Genomic DNA, 13,175 nt, shown 5'->3' on the forward strand with positions numbered 1-13,175 from the left:
CTGCTTCACCTCCCTCCTCTGCCCCGGGCTCCCCCATATGCCTGAAGACGGATGGTTCCCTGTAACCGAAAGAGCCCCACCTCAAGTCATCAGAGGAGGCTAAGGAGCCCCTCAAGTCACAGTTCCAAACTGAGAGAGAGAGGTTCTCCTGCGTCCATTCTGGGTCAGGAGCCCACTCCTGGGCCACTCAGCCACTCACAGTGGGTCTGGGATTGGTCTTACAAACATGGCTGCCGGCGGCTGGATCATTCTCAGAGATTGTGGCTAGGCACACCCTCTCAAAAGTACCAGCCACGGGAATTAAAGAAGGAAGCAGAAAGGAAATAGGCTGAGTTTCTGTTTGGTGCCAAGCGCATCAGCAAATATCTCAAAAAGGAGGAGTCAGATCTGAGAGGATGTGAAGAATCGAGTCTCATCCAGTTCCCCAACTGTCCCTTTGTGCAAGCCTCGTACCAAGAACCTTGAAACGGGGCAGAAAGTGGAGAAGACAAATGCCTACCATTGAGGAGTTAATGGCTCAGTTAGGAAAAGTCACAAAGGAGCCTAAACTGCCATCAGGAAGCCCGGCCTCCCTTCTAAGACCACCCATGACACTTCCATTCCTTCAGGCCCGGGTCATTCCTCCTCCTCAGGGAGGCCTTCCCTCACCACACCTGCCTGGGTAGTGTGGTATGACAGAGAGAACCAAGAACTTAGAATCAGTCACCACCAGGGACCTGGCTCTGCCTCTGCCTGCCACCAACTAGCTGTGTGATCTTGAGGGCGCCATTCGTCCAGCCTCGGTTGCCTCCTCTAATGGGCTGAGGAAGCTTGAGTAAAATACAAAGCCTGTGTGACAGGGTTGTTTCTCCCATTGACGTGTTGTGAATTATTTCAAGCTGAAAAAATGTAATACGTACGCTGGTTAAGAGCATGGGCTCTGAGGATTCTGAGGTCTCTTCTCATTGCAGAACAATCTAGAATGGACTGACCTGCTGTCTCCTGTGGCACCCCGGGCTTTGCAAAAGGAGAAGGCCTCCCACCTCCAGGGCTTTCCCACACCTGGGAGCATATCAGCTCCAGATGACGCACGTGACATCTGGCTCTGCCTGGACTTCAGCTGGCATTACGGACAAGGCCCTACAGCTCTGAAAGATGCCAGCCTGCAGCCTCTGTTGCTGGTCCCAGGATGGCTGCCAACCTTGGAATTATAATGTGAAAGAAATTCCATCAAGGATATCCCGTGTCTGTTTGGACCATTGTGGGACCAGAAATCTGCCCATTTCCAGTATTTAGTGTATGAAGAAAGATGAGAACAGAGGCCCTGAGTATTTTCAATGTCTTGATTGTTCATACAAGAAGAGAAAGAGAAGGAAAAGGGAAAGAGGTTGGTGAAGGAGAAGGGGAAATGGCAAGAGGAGAAGAAACAGGCGAACAGGGAGACGGGGACAGCTGAGGAAGAAGAAAATGACGCTGTTGGGGCGCCTGGGTGGCTCAGTGGGTTAAGCCTCTGCCTTCGGCTCGGGTCATGATCTCAGGGTCCTGGGATCGAGCCCCGAATCGGGCTCTCTGCTCAACAAGGAGCCTGCTTCCTCCTCTCTGCCTGCCTCTCTGCCTACTTGTGATCTGTCTGTCAGATAAATAAAAATCATTAAAAAGAAGAAGAAGAAGAAGAAGAAGAAGAAGAAGAAGAAGAAGAAGAAGAAGAAGAAGAAGAAGAAGAAAGAACATGATGCTGAAATTAGAGACAAAGAAAGAAAGCAATCACTAAGAGCCCGGGGCCAGGGCCGTGACTCTAATCCAGCACCAAGCCTCCCGCACCTGGGTCTGTGAATACTGATGATGCCACTGCTTTCTGTGCCCCTAGATAAAATCTCAAGGTGTCAGATGTCACATGTCTGCAAATTGGAGGAGCCTTGAAAGTCTACTCAGAGGGGTATCAAGAAAGGAAACCCTGCTACCTTGCGATTTCAGCTATCTCTTATGTCCATCTATGCACAGACTTAACTTGAAATTGTGTTAAATGAAATCAAAAAGGTTTACTATAACCACCCCTCTCCAAAAAAAGGGGGGGGGTTGTGGGGGAGAATCAAGAGTCAGACGACCGAATGGAATCACAGCTGCACCACCTGCCAGCTCTGTGACTTGGGGCAAATTAGTTCATGCTTCAGCACCTTTGTCTTCCTCACCTGAAACCCAAGGATATTTCCAGTGTAGACGTCATGCAGCCGTTTGGAGGGTTCCGTGAGATTTTGCATTCGGTGCACTCGGGGGACGGCAGCCACTGCCATCGTGAACATGACCACAGGCAGCATCCTGTCTCTCCTCTGGAGTTGACTGTGTGGCCTCAAGGGCGGGGCCCCATCACGGTCACGGCGGCATTCACGGCACAGCCCGGCGCAGCCAGGCACAGGGTGTCCATCCGGTGAACTGAACTGATGAGGTCCTGGACCAAACTGCCTGCCCCTTGGAGGCCTCTGATGTAGAATCCAAGAGGATGAAGAGTTGTTCCGACGTGGGACCAGTCCCGAGAGCCCATGTCCAGTGACCTCCCAGTTCCTTCCCCAAAGCCAAGAATAATTTAACTCCACGACTGGTCAGTTTTGCAGGCGGCATGGCTGGGATGAGAGAATCGAGTCCGAGAGAGGAGACTGGTTTTGTCTGGGTTGACCATCTTGAGCCTTAAATTCTGTATCTATGTGTGGTTTCCTTTTTTCCAATAGTCTCCTGGATATATGCATTCGCCTGGGTAGCAGGGAAATGCAGCGTGAACACCTGGTGAGGTTCTGGCTCGCCAAAGCCACAACCGAAATCAGAAAGAGCCTCCACCAGCCCATGTTCCAAGGCAGCCTCTCACCTACACAGAGGGGCACCTACTAGCACTTTCCCAACGCCGTCCCTTCTCTGCAGTATCGTAAACAAAGCGCAACATTTGGATTTCCCTGCACCAACGACTAAAGGTCACGTCTCCAAGAGCACACAGTGAGTGGGCGGCTGCCCTGAGATTGCCAGCAGGCTTTAATTGTCCTTCCCAGATTATCACAGGAACAGGGAGACGGGGTGGTAGAATCCCCCTTTGAAGAAATAAGCATGTCCTACTACCATCCACCCATCCACTCAGGCCGAAAAGGCCTTTCCTGTAATGAGGCTCCCCCCCCGCCGCCACCCCCAATAAAATCTCCCCAGGTCAAAATGAGCGTGAGCATGCACTGGGTCTCCCGGGTGCCAAAGACTGGGATCCATGCCAGTCTTTAAAGGCTAATCATAAAAGATATTTCACTGTGACCAGACTTCTTTTAAAATAAGTTGTTCCAATTTTCTTTATCACATATATATAAAAAAGCTGAAAAATTCTAATAGTACAGAAGTGCCAGTATTGGTATTAGTAGAATGAAAACGAAAGAGATGCTTCCGGAAACAATAATGGCGGCTACCGTTTGCTGAGCACCTACTATGTGCCATGCACTTTACAGTTGTGATCTCCTTTCAGGCTCACACCCGTCTGCGCGGTGGGGGCTCTGAGAATCCTGTGCCACAGATGAGGACACTGGAGTTGCCCGACATCACACAATGTTGAAGGAAGAAAAAGAAAGTTAAGATTATAAGTGTGGTTGGGCCATGGTCGAACACAAAGACTAGCATGGAAGAAGCCCAGAAAAATGAAAACCGTTGATTTGACGGGATGATAAGTTCATGGGGATTTTTTTTTTCCCCTCCTTGGCCAACATCTGTGCTGTGGTGTGCCATACTGAGGAGAGAGAAATCAGTGTCAGCCGTCTCAGGGGTGATGGCTGGGAAGCCTGTGGGAAGGGGTCGTGGGCTGTTCATCTGGTGACAAAGGCCCCAGCTGCCCGTTCCCCCCAGGCCACCTCCCTGCACTTTCTCAGCATCTTTTGTCGATTGTGGAGTGTATGGAGGGACAGTTTAGGGGAAACCCCTTCTCCAGCTCAGATTGGCTTTGGTTCTTTTTTTAAACTTACTGCAAATTTGTTTCCTTGGAACCTGGAACCTAGGGGGGTTTTTCCCTTCCCTTTATGAATCAGCACAGAACTGGCCTCTGTGGGCCAGAGAAGCTTCTGGATATAAACCTTGCTGAGGTCCTAGTGCTCCTTGGCCTACAGATTCTCCCTCCTGCCTTGGATTCACTGGCTGGGTTTCAGCCCAGGCTCCCAGCTGCCTCCTGTCCCCAGAATCCCAGGCCCAGAGACAAGCTCCCACACCCCTAATCCCAGAAGCAATCTGCAGTGTTGCTGTAATCCACATGCCTTCTGAAGGGAGAAGGCAACGGGGAGACTGTGGTCCCCCCTCTCCCAAAAACTCAGCTTTCCCTGTGGGTATCATGAGACATACCCCGTCCTTACCTCCAAGCAGAGCCCTAAACCAAGTGGCCCCAAAGTCCATCCCCTCCCCCAGGCTCCAGATCCCCCACCCCTAGTTGGTACTGAGAGCAGTAGCCCCATACACCTGCCCTCGTTCAGGTGTCTGATAGAATACGTTGTCCCCCGGGGGCATTTTGTGTCATCGACCGCTCGTACCCACCAGGGGTCTCTGCTTTCCATGAGCCCATTTCATAGATGAGCTGACGGAGGCTCAGAACCATAAAGTAATGTGTCAAGGCCACCAGCCGGAGGCATCAGGCCAGGATTCCTGCCCTGTCACCATGCTGGGCCATCCCCTCTGTCTTGTTAATTTGAGTTTTTCATATAAGGGCAGTTCTACTGGAATTGTGGCTTTTGTTCATGGATATAACTTTTTTTTTTAAAGATTTTATTTACCTATTTGAGAGCGAGAAGGAGCTCGAGCAGGGGGGTGTTGAGGGAGAGCCAGAGAGAGAGAGGTTGAAGGAGGAGAGCAGGGAGCTCGATGAAGGCTCCATTCCAAGACCCCAGACGCCTAACCCACTGAGCCACCCAGGTGCCCCGAAACTACCTTCTTCTTAACATTAGGCTGTGGGAAGGGATTTGTAGCACAGGAAGAGGAGCAGGGATGAGCCTGAAGGATTGGAGCCGAAAAGGGTCTTGGAACCCCGGAAAGAGGGGCCGAGAGTTAATCATAGTCCCTTCTCAATCCCAATCTCAGCTATAGGCCAGATGCCCAGGGACAGTGAGGGGAAAAAGTTAAAAAAAAAAAAAAAAAAAAAAAAAAAAAAGACCGATGTTAAAAACACTCAGTATTGTCCCAAAATAAAGACTTGGATTATAAGGAAAAAACCCTTATCTTGTTATTTCTGGAGTCACCTGATTTTCAGTGACCTATGATCACCTGGACTGGTTTTTCTCTATGATTCAGGTTTCTTTCTCTTATTGCATTCATTGTGTAAGTTACTGAGAAGTTTCTGGGGGAAGTGGATAGGATATAAATCGTAAACAAATAAATGTGATGTACCATTTTATCGTGAGGGTGGTGGTTTGTTTCCTAAGTTCAAAACCAGGCCCCATATAGTACATGTACTGGAACCGATTGAGGGAAGAGACGTCGGTGTGGGGCCATCCTCGGGGGCAGGTGCAGAGACACAGACAACCTGTGACCACATGCGGTGTCTCGGTTCCACTCTTAAAGTACTGACGCCCTGACCTCAACCTCAGAGGGCTTTCCAGCCCTGTTCCCATCCATGGTTCTGAAACTTACTGGTGACCACTCCCACCCACATCCTCTGCCTCCCCGGCCACTGGCCCCAGACGTCATCCATTCAACAACTACTGAGCGCCGGCTGTGTGCCAGACTCCGCACAAATGCTGGGAATTCAGCTGTGGTGGAGACCGGCTTAACCCCTGCTCAAATGAAGACCCCACAAGAACGGAAGGATAGATGAGTAAATAATCATCCCCTGCAATGAATGCCTCAGGAAAGGAAGTCTAGAAGAGGGGCACCCAAGCCAGACCTGAGGGGTCAAGATTTCTTATGAGGGGAATTAATATTTAAACCCAGGTCTCAAGGCTGTTTGACATAAGCATGGCAGAGACCGGCAGGCAGGTCCAAGTTCCGTTGCCTTCAGGTGCGGAGTCAGGCTACATTTCCCAGCACCCCCTGCGGTGGAGCTGTGTGTTAAGGGACTACGAACAGGGTTGATAAGCACCACCATCCGGCAGGTTCCATGTTCTTTGCTCACTCATCATCTGCATGCAGAGGACTCCAAAGGCCCCCGGGAAGAACAGGACCACTAGACGGGAGGAGCCTGGGTCTCGGACTCACCATGGGGAAGGCCTTTCCACCAAATGGGAATGCCCTCATGACTTACCGTACACATGAGAAATAAAGTTCTATTGTGTAAAGCCATGGGCTCTGGGGTGTGTGTTATAGCAACTGGTATCACCCTAACTTATAATCAAGTAGGATTGAGGGATAAAGCATTCTAGAAAAAAAATCTTAGTAAAAACGGCCTACCCTTAGGAAGTAGCAGTGAACCAAACAGGAGGAAGGAATAGAGGCTCCAGAGCCAAACCAATGGGATTGAACTCATGTTCTCTATTTCCTAGCTGTGTGATCTTGGGCGAATTACTTAACCTTTCTGAATATCAACTTCCATGGTTGTGAAATGAAGATAACACCTTCCTTGAAGGATTGCAGTGATTATTAAATAGTACCTAGAATGGTTCCTAATACAGGAAAGGCTTTCCAAATAATCCCTTTCTCCTAACTACATGCATTCTTAGAATGACGTTGATCTAATTAAATGCTTTGGTAACTGGTAATGGTAACGATAATAATAAAACATTTATTGAGAACTAATTATGTTCCAGGAACTGATCTAATCACAACCCTCTGAATTAGTCACTACTTTCCCCCAATTTTACAGATGAGGAAACTGAGGCACAGAGATGTTAAGTAATGTGTCCAAGGTTAACAGCTGGTAAGTGGTACAGCCTGGTAAATCCAGGCAGGCATGATTACAATTCCCTTGTTACAGCTGAACAGCACAGTGACACAATTTGCTTAAAGCCACACGGTCTCAAAGTGTCCCACGTTGGGGGCCTAACTGCTTGTGACTCTGGTGGAGAACAAAGCCGCCATCTCAGACCATGAGAAGCGCCATCCTTTTGCACGCATGCGGGTGGCTTTGGTAGTAATGATGCTGACCAAAACCAAAGATGGCTTTCGTCAACTGTAAGAAAGTAGCAGGTGAGCACGCTCCAGGTCCTGGCCCGTGGTGAAACTCAAGCCCTCCGGCCATGAAATAAAGACCGAAGGACTTTGGTTTTTACAAAAGTGACATTTTATAATTTTCCTCTTATTTTCTGTCAGTTCTTCACATTGGGAGTGATCATTTTCTCTTTATAATACCTTTTTACTATTAAATTCAGTTTTGTATTCTAAAAAAAATTCTATAAGAGCTTTAAAACTTAGCTGGGGCAAACTTCACTGACTTTAAAAGGATGCTCAACCTTGGGGATGGGGGGAGGGGACAATTCTGAGAAATGGAACTTGAGAGGGCAAATCTGAAGTAGAAGTAACAGCCCAGGGGCACCTGGGTGGCTCTGTGGGTTAAAGCCTCTGCCTTTGGCTCAGGTCATGATCTCAGGGTCGTGGGATCGAGCCCCGCATCGGGCTCTCTGCTCCGCGGGGAGCCTGCTTCCTCCTCTCTCTCTGCCTGCCTCTCTGCCTACTTGTGATCTCTGTCTGTCAAATAAATAAATAAAATCTTTAAAAAAAAAAAAAAAAAAAGCCCACCAAAGGGTGGGGGGGGCGAGTTGGGGGGTTGTCAGACTTGCTGAGGTCCCAAATAACCACCAGAGGGCAGCAAAGGCATTGGTCAGAGAAGACAAAAGCTCCTTTGAGGTTCTTCCAACCATGGAAGGATGGAAGGTGAACAGGAAAAATGAGAAAGGGCCTCCTGGATCACTCAAGGAGCATTTCCTAGATTCGGGATCCTAGCCAACTAAAAGAAAATTGGCTTTGAACTTGCTGTTCAGATCTTCTAACTAACGTATGGTAACTGTAGAAAAATTGGAAAATACAGAAATAGGTCAAGCAAACCCCTGTAAATGCCCAGAGAAAACTGCAGTTATTTTAACATTTTTAAAATATTTTTTAATTTAAATTCAATTAATTAATATTTAACATATTAAAGGTTTCAGAGGTATAGGTCTGTGATTAGTCAGTCTTCTATAATACCCAGTGCCCATCATAACACACACCCTCCCCAGGGTCCATCACCCAATTACCCCATCCCTCCCACCCCCCTCCCCTCCAGCAACCTTCAGTTTGTTTCCTATGATTAAGAGTCTCTCATGGTTTGTCTCCCTCTCTGATTTCGTCTTGTTTTATTTCTCTCTCCCTTCCCCTATGATCCTCTGTTTAGTTTCTTAAATTCCCCATATGAGTGAGATCATATGATAATTGTCTTTCTCTGACTGACTTATTTCACTCAGCATAATACACTCTAGTTCCATCCACATTGTTGCTTTAATCAATATCCTTCTGGATAGATGTAGAAATCAATGTAGATTTAGATGCAGAAACACACAGAGATTTACATATTTTTTTGGCTTCATGAAATTGATATCAGTATACACACATTGGTTGTCCTTTTCTAGAAATTCAACAGCAGCAACAAAATGTGCATATATATATATATATATATATATACATAGATATAGATATACAGATAGAGATAGATAGATAGATAGATAGATAGGGCATTCTCTTGTCCAAATGTCTCTTGCTTGCTCACCTGTGAGCCCCTGGAAAGCCAATCCCCCTGTCTCCAGACAGGGGACGGGGCACAGGCAGGTGAGGGCTGGATGGGCAGGAGCAGTGTCCTCTGAGGTCCACTGGCCACTCTGCTGGGTCTAAGCTCCTGCAGTTTTGGGGGGGGGGTTGTGGAGTTTTCTAGATAAAAAAGACTTTACTTAGTGAGCAGGTGCTCAGAGTTCGTTAAATTTCATCAAAATGAGTCACACTGAAGGTGTGAAGGACTGAGAGTTTTAAGGAGTTACCACTTCCTGCTTCCACACCAGCCCCGAGTCCTTTACCCCAGACAGAAGCCGGGTGGCACTGGGAGTCCAGGCAGCGGCCACGGGCATGCCTGTTCTCTCCAGATGCAAAGCCTCCATGCCGTTTCTTCATCTTCAGGTGTGACATCTTTCCCTCAAAGAAAATCACCACATCCTGACTCTGCAACCCTCTCGATCATTGTTAACTGAGATTCAAACCTGAAAAACCCACTGAAAGTGTAGCGGTGCTTGAACTGAGTCTTAAGTTCGACACAGGTGCTCCCCAGGTGAAGGGAGGGGGGAGGAGTGCTGCACCGCACTTGCCTAATTCACACGACTAGATGGGACACCACTGATCCCTTAAGGGAATTCTCTTGGGCCTGTGCTTCGGAGTGAGACAAATCTAGTTTTAAGTCAGCTTCATTCACTTCCTAATTGTGTGTCCCCGGGCAAGTCACATAACCCGGGTTGTTCTAGGGGAGGGGTCACGGTGACCAGGTTGGAACAGTTTTGGAGGCAGCATCGCTTGTTCTGCCAGGTGGGAGGGTAGAATGAGGAGCCAGAGCAGGAGGCAGCCAGGAGGGTGACCTCCTATGTCACACTGGGGAAGATTGGCAGGAGCTATGGCAAGATTTGAAGGAAGGTTAAAAAACGTGATAATATACAAGATAGTCCGTTTGTACCAATCTCACAAGGGTTATGGTAAAATGCAACAAAACGTGTTGGAGGAGTCTTTGTTGACAGAAACATACGTCCCTGGCACCCTCCTCTTGTACGTGGGTGACAACGGTCAGCTCCCTGGCGCAGGCGGGAGTGTTTCCCACATGCCTCTTAGTCCTGGCCACGCCCATGAAACACTCCCAGTGCGTGTGGTTCACACCTCTCACACCCACTGTGCTGACGCTCACAGCTCCACAGCTCAGCGGGTGCCTCTTAACCTCTTCCCGGCATGCTTCGGGCTAGCCGTGTTGGGGTGAGGTGTGGAGGGAAAACCAGTGGGAGGAAAGGAAAGAGGCCTCCCTCCCGGCACCTGGGGACATCCGGGTGCTGAGGAGAGAGACAAATGGTCAGAGGCCAAGTCTCCCCTGACCTCAGTGCGCCCAGACCCTCACTCACCCTGCTCTGTCGGCAGTGACCCTGAGTTTGAGCGCCTTCCTCACGCCCCTGTGTAACAAGTTCTCCGTCCACCTTCCCACTACGGTCGGAGGCAGCATAACAGGGAAGAATCCAGACCTGCGGGTTGCAGACTGAATCCTACCCCCGTCCCCAACCAGTGCATCGCAACCAGTGCATCACTGTGGGCAAGCAATGGCAACATTCTGGGTCTCAGTGTCCTTGTCTGTCAAGTGAAACTAATATTAGTTACGAGTTCTTAGTTTATTAACAGATTTAAAAGCACTTAATACATCTAAACTAAAATCGCTGTTACTGCTATTAATTGTTTTCTTTTTCTAGATCTTCCCCTGGCAGGGGACCAGATTATATCCCATTCAACTTCCTATGATAAGCACATGGACCATGCTAGGGCCATGATACTTTTAGGAGGCCATCAAAATGCTGTAATTTCTTTTAGGATCAGAAGGGGAAAAAAGGAACATAACCCAGCTGGGGTTTTAGTTGTCTTTATATCAGTACAGTTGTAAAAATATAATTTTTAGTATGTTTTTTAATGGAGGAAAGGACCCACAAAGTGCGTAGGGCTCTGGAGAGTTACCTCAGAGCCCTGAGCACAGGGGCTGGAGATGAGGCAGATGGGGTCTGAGTCCCAGCTGCACTACTTGGCTAAGAGCACGAGCCAGAGAAACATAGTGAATTTCCCTGAGCCGGAGCTTTTCCACCTGATAAAAGGGCCATCTGATAACGCCTACCCCTTACGTCATTGAATTCCACCCCCCACATTTTTTAATCACTCACTATATCTCTAATTATGTATTCAATGTCTGTCTTTTCCCACTAAGCTGTACGTTCCACAAGGGCAGGAATTGCTTCTGATTTCACAGTTCTCATACGGAACATTTAAGACACTCTTACTATGTGCCCTGCATTGTCCTAAATGCTTTCCATGTGGGACATCAGTTCTGAAGGGTTTTAGCCCCATTTCACAGATGAAGAAACTAAGGCTAATCAGTTAACGGACTTGCCCCAAATCACAGGGTAGGAGTATGTCTGTGTGTGTGAGAGTAGGTGGGTATGTGCGAGTGGTTGGGTGTTAGGGTTTTAACCCCAGGCCAGGGGAAGCCATCCTCTATGTGACTCTGATAATCTGAAATGAAGATTTGTTTCTGAGCAGGAGGCTGTGAAACGGGGGAGGCAGAGGTCATTAAAGAGAAGTCTTCCTAGCAGACAAATGTTTTTGATTCCTGAAGAGAGACGAGTTCAGGTAGAGAGAATGATCTAACCACATCAGGACTGGGGCTTTAGAAGAGAACTGAACTTTTTTTTTTTTTTAAGATTTTATTTATTGGACAGAGAGAGACACAGTGAGAGAGGGAACACAAACAGAGGAGTGGGAGAGGGAGAAGCAGGCTCCCAGCCGAGCAGGGAGCCCGACACGGGGCTCGATCTCAGGACCCCAGATCGTGAACTGAACTCTTCTTAAATTAAGCCATTGAGATAGAGACCATCTGTTTCAGCACCTAATTAGCACTTAACATAGATTTGTTTTGTTTCCTTAGACTTTGCCTGCGGGTGTTATGTTCTATTAGGTAACAGTCTTCTTTCAAAAAAATAGAATCCCCCTAGAGAAATGATCCCTTTCACTGCGCAGAGAGCCCTGATCCCAGAGAGAAGGAATCACATTCCTTAGGGCTTAAAAGCAGAGGGTAAGAGAATCAAGACACAGAAAGCCAGGGGACAGGAGGGTAGTGGAGCAGGTGCAGAGATGAAGAGAAACACACTTCAGCAAAACCTCAACAGGAACGTGAGCATCTGAGCACAGCCATCCCACACAGTGAGTCCCGATCCTCCTAAAATACAGAGAAAAGAACATACAAAAGATAGATCAAGAAAAGCAAAGGAAAGTGACTTGTCCACATCACTTGAGGGACGGATGCTACAGAAATCAACATACAAATACGTAAAAGCATGCATGTATGAAAATGTTCGCTGTGGCCAGGTTTATAACAGCAGTGAGGAATGGCGGGGAGAGAACTCAAACACTCATCAGTATGGGAAGGGTTGAATAGCGTATGTTTCGTACATACCATGGCGCGCTGTGCGGGTTCATTCTAGCAGACCTGAAATTGGCATGAGCTGATTTAAGGAAATACAAGGCATTCATGATAGTGCAGACCGCTGCCCTGGGCATGATCGGTACTGATGAAGAGTGTTGTTTTGTAACCATGGATCTGAGGAGTTTCATCATGGCTTTTACCAGCTTATCAGCAGTGTTTGTTTTTATTTTTACTTTTTGGGGCATTATTTGTTGATCACAGTGAAATTAATGTACCTGGTTTTGGAGAGACCCCTGGAGGTCTCTGCTGCTCATGCAGGTTATACAGAAAGCAATATGTTTGTATGCCTAGCAGGAAAGAAGAAGCCCATGTGGAAACTCCATCTGGGGGCCCCGGAGTGGCTCAGTGGGTTAAGCCGCTGCCTTGGGCTCAGGTCGTTATCTCAGGGTCCTGGGATCGAGCCCTGCATCGGGCTCTCTGCTTGGCAGGGAGCCTGCTTCCCCCTTTCCCTCTGCCTGCCTCTCTGCCTACTTGTGATCTCTGTCTGTCAAATAAATAAATAAAATCCTTAAAAAAGAAAATAAAAGAAATTCCATCTGGGACTTTCTAGGTCTGAGGTGTTCTGGGACACATCTGCGACCCAAGAGAGAAAGTGCATCTGTATGGGTCTTGTAGGCGAGGACGACTGAAGCTTACACCTGGCCTGTCTGGAGCCCTCGCTCTCTTGCTTCAATGCTCGTAGTGCTTTACCTGAAGTAAACTGCAGATCTGTGAGCATTGTCCATTTGTTCTTGTGACTCTTCTTTAGCAATCAAACCGTTAGTGCCCATTGCACCAGACAGTTTTCCAAAAAGTTAGATCTACATGTACAGTGTACAGCCTGGAAAGAGGTCCATAACATGAGTGAAATAAACACGTTGCAGGCTAATATGGTATGTAAAGCCTAATTTCATTTTAATTTTTTTAATGCGTGGTGCTGCAGATAGCTAGATACAAATATAGTTATATTTGTGGAACCTTAGGGGCAAAGTCAGGAAGCGTGCACACCAGATTATAAACAACGGTTACTTTATTGGGGATATGTAGAGTG

The sequence above is a fragment of the Martes martes genome, assembly GCF_963455335.1.
Source record: "Martes martes genome assembly, chromosome: 7".
Lineage (NCBI taxonomy): Eukaryota > Metazoa > Chordata > Mammalia > Carnivora > Mustelidae > Martes > Martes martes.